The sequence below is a fragment of the Triticum aestivum genome, chromosome 5B (assembly GCF_018294505.1).
Source record: "Triticum aestivum cultivar Chinese Spring chromosome 5B, IWGSC CS RefSeq v2.1, whole genome shotgun sequence".
Taxonomy (NCBI): domain Eukaryota; kingdom Viridiplantae; phylum Streptophyta; class Magnoliopsida; order Poales; family Poaceae; genus Triticum; species Triticum aestivum.
In genome coordinates, this window is record NC_057807.1 from 435,581,098 (window position 1) to 435,585,836 (window position 4,739).

The window sequence follows — 4,739 nt, forward strand, 5'->3', positions numbered from 1 at the left end:
TGTAGGCCCACAAGATTTTGAGGACCCTAGTAGGCCGGCCCATTAACTGCCTGTCATGTTTTGGGCCAAATGCCGGCCCATATTTGATCCGGTCCATTAATGGCCTGCCACGCTTCGGGCCTAATATTGGCCCATATGAGATCCGGCCCATTAAAGGCCTACCACGTTCTGGGCCAAATTACGGCCCAGATCAGGTTCGGCCCTTTAAGAGGCTTTGGGCTCAATTATGGCCCATATTAGATTCGACCCGTCAACTGGACACTATGCTTTTGGGCCCACTTGCTAAAGGCCCACTTAGTAATTCGGCCTGGTATTAGTTTTGGCCTGTTAAGGGCCCGTTTAACATTTTGGCCCTATATTAATTTCAGCCTGTTAAAAGCCCGTCATATAGTTGGGCCTAACTACGGCCCGGTTTGCATCCGGCCTGCTCGCAGCCGATATCTGATTGGGCCAAACAAGGACCGAGACAATTTTTCGGCCTGTTAAAAGCCAGTGATTTGATTCACACAATCATGGGCCGGGGTTCATTTCGGGCTGCTGTCGGCCCGTGAGCTGATCGGTACGTTTCAGGCCCAACCTACATCGTGATTGCATGACGGCCCGAATATGTACCGTAATTTTACGGTTTGGCCGGTTTACTGCGAAGACAGGATATATATACAGTAAAATAACTGCAGCATCCTGAATAAGAAAAAACCTATACTATACAATAAAGAAATTACAGCATATTACATCCACTGGGCATCAAAGTTCGCCACTATGATAATAAAGCACAAGCAGACAGCAGATTACATACACTGGGCATCAAAGATCGCCACCAGTGCAAATAAACACGCCGACAAAATAATATACAAAACCGACAGCACTTCAATAGAGTTCAAGAAAGGTTAGCCCTGCTGGGGAGCTGCAGCGCAAGCAGTTGAGCAAGATGATGAGACTGCGCTTGTTCAACACTTATATCTTCCTCACTCTGAAAGACAAACAAGCAGACAGATGACAGGTTTTGCACATAAAATTATCAGTGCGACAATTCATCACATTTCTTACTGACGAATAAAGTGACACAGTTTAAATTTGCATTAACACAATATGGTATTGTTCAGGTCAAGACATGGCAGGAAATGACATTGTGAAGGAGTTGGCAGCTTCACGACACCACTGGATTACAGATCAAGAACTCATAAGTATCAATGGTTAGTGTGCTGTCAATTTATACCATTTCAGATTGGCAAATAAAGAGACGGTTTAAATAATAGTAGAATGATATGACATTGTTCATAGTTAAGACATTGCAGAATATGACATTGTGCTGTAGTGGGTAGGTTCACCACACCACTGGATTATAGATGAAGAACAGAAGCATACATGCAGTGCAAAAGAAGATCACTTGCTCTGAATAGTTTAATTTACATGGTATGAAGAAGGAACTTGGTTGTACAACTGAAAACTTAAATTGAGAAAGGATGAACTTTTGTTTATGAACTACATATAATAAACTTTAAACAAGCAATTTGATGCAAACACCAAAAATAAATAGCTGTTGCAGTCATGCCTAACCAAATATATACAACAAAGTTTGAAGGCTTGAGATGGACAAACTTACATTATTGGTGAAGATAGGCTCTATAAAGGCCTTGTCCATGCTGATGGGGGGGGGGGGCAATTCAAGAAGTTTACCACAGAATCTTCTTCAAAAGCATTGCCTTTATTCTACATTTTGTTAAGAGTAAATATAGATGTGATAATATACGAAAAATGGAGAATATTTAAGATAAGATGAAGAGTGATGCTACATAACCAAGTAGCTATAAATGTAAGTGCAGCGATACAGGCAAAAGGTACAGCCAAGAGCAATGCACAACTAAACTTCTTCAGTATCAACCTTATGTAAGAGTAAATATAGATCTGATGTGTAGAAAATGGAGGGCAAAGGAAAATAAGCTGCAGAGTGATGGTACATGAACAACTACCTGTCATTATAAGTACACTGATAAAGGACAACATGTACTTACAAGAACAATGTAGAGCTAAAAAACATTGGCATTGGATATATTCTACACTAATGTAACCATTCATACAGATCAGATAATTTGGAGCGAACAATTGATAAGCAAGCTATCATGCATACTGCTGTCACATAATGAACCAGGTATGTATGCAAGTACAGTGATACAGGACAACAGGTACTAACAAGAGCAAAGCAGCGGGCAGCATATTTGCGATATCCTGTCGTTCTTGTCAAACCGGAATTCTTCTTCGAGCAGATTTCCTGCAAAAAAGATCCGTAAGGCACATGCGGAAAAGTAGAAGTTCAAATTGTCATGTGATTTCATAGACAACACCTCATCTTGGGAACGAGACCAGTGCATAACAAGGTTTTTCCATTCAATGTCTTCTAAATTTAGCACAGGAGACTTCACCGGAAATTCGTTTATAGACTTTCCATCAAAGTGTGATTTCCTCAGGTAACACCGATACTGCTGCAATGCTTCCTTCAAAAGCACAAGTAAGCTTTGCTCGTCATGACTATCCAGATTGACCCTCGCCTAGTTACAACAATGTAATGTAAATCATTGATGTGTTCAATCAGCAGAAAACAGGAAAATAATAACCATGAATAATAGCACTTACACGTAAGTTGGACAGGAAGATGTGAAAATGGTGTTTGTCTTCATAATAATCTTCCCATGATGGGAATATATGCACGTAGTTCCTAACAACATTGAAAGCATTGTCTTTTAAACTGGGAATAAATGGAATGGGGTTCCAATCTGCAGGAATTGGCCGTCTCTGCAGTTGGGATAGGTCTTCAGCCGGTGGACTTGCTGTACTTTTTGCTGGAGTGGGATTTTTCTGTGGTACAGCTGGTGCTATGGCAAATGAAATCGGTATACCTTTTGCTGGAGTGCATGTCCTATGTGGTGGGGCTAGTGGTGTGGCCAGTGAAGTATGGGTACAGTCTGCTGAAGTCGGTCCTACGTTTTGTGTCACTGGTTGTACAGCCAATATAAGTGGGGTGATGTCTGATTTCTCCGGCACCACCACGTTTTTCAAGGACTTTGCTGGTGCTCCTTCAGGTTCAGCAATCACCGTCTTCCTTTTTGATGTCTGATGCACAAGAACAACATTTGAGTGGAAAAACATGGTATGATGACAGATGGAATATGTATTGATAATGGATGGGCATGGCATCTCGACATATATGATGAGTAAACTAAGCAGATGGCGGTGGAACAAAGTAGAAGAAATGCAAGACAACATATGCAAGATACGCAATCAATAAAACCTTGCCAAATTAGAACAGGCACCTTGATGGGTGAACAGTACAGGCCATCTGCCTTTGACTCCTCGAGGTTAGAATAGTCATTAGGATGATATTCTGAACAAGAATCAACAGGCGGGGAGCGTACGAGTTTCATTGCTTCCAGAATGGCACTCAATGCCTTGGTGCCAATTTTGTAAGTCATTGCAGTGTTCCACAATATTCTTCTGATGCGCGGATTCTGATGTTCACTGTAATTGCGTATGATATCCGAGAACCATGAAAACATAAATAGTTGTGAGATTGTCTTTGTAATGCAGATGATATTCTAATATAGGGGCGCCCCTGTAAACACTTGTGTGCTATCACTCGATTTTGATGAGAGAGCTCATGTGTGCTGTAATATGGTGCGTGCATTTATATAATCTGGCACAAGTACACAAAAAAATACGCTCCAGAAGTAAGGATAGCTGGCAGATGATAGGTTCATAATATACTGTATAGAGAGTTTATTGCCAAACCATGATAACAAGAGCACAAAGCAACTAGGCAGATCATAGTGTACATAACAGGGGTACACCATAACCATGATATATAAATCGGGAAAGTGGAACTGGCTGGAAATTACGGTGTTGTATTGCCGCTAGTAATTGAAAGCCTATCGATCACGTACAGGCCAGCTCTATCAGCTGTTGACTGCAGATGTCCCTCTCCCCTTCCTAACAAGGAACATACTGTGCTTCCCATACAGAACACCGCACGGGCCACCGGCCGAACCACTGGCCCTAGCGCCTGTGTTCCTCCGCCACCCCCACCCCCACCCCCGCCCCACCCGCGTCGAGTTTTCTTCGTTCAATGAGGCCCCACCACCGCCCCCACAACCACCTTCCCCACCCGAGCCCCTTCGATCGCACCGGCGAACTCCGGCGAGCTCTGAAAAATCAACTGACCCAATTTTGAAATTTAGTCTACTGTGATTTAACTAGTGTGGAACATAAAAGGGGAAGACCATGAGCATTATGAGTATGGTGTTGAGCGTGCCATGGCGGATCTGAAGGTGCAAACCGGACAAAGGCAACTTCGCAACCAAGACAAGAAATCAGAGTAAAGCAGTGGCGATCTATTTTCTTGCTGCGATAAATAAGTTGAGCAGATACGAAAGAGTACCCCCTCTGGTGCGGCGCCGTGTACGCATTTGCTGAGAATTTGACGGTGCTGCGGTAGCGATGGCTGTCGGCAGCGTGGAAGCAGATCTAGGAGGGTAGACGGTGGCGGCGGGGCGCGGTGGACGAGACGGTCGTAGGAGCGGCGCCGGCAAGGTGGACGACGGCGGGGATGAAGCAAGAGGAGGGGATGCAAGGATCCCGGTCCGAAGTCGTGTATGAGAGAGGTCGATCTCTCGTAACGGACGGCAGCATCGGGGTATCAGCTCCGGCATGGTGGAGGAGGACGGTGGTGGATGGGGTGGCGGACAGCG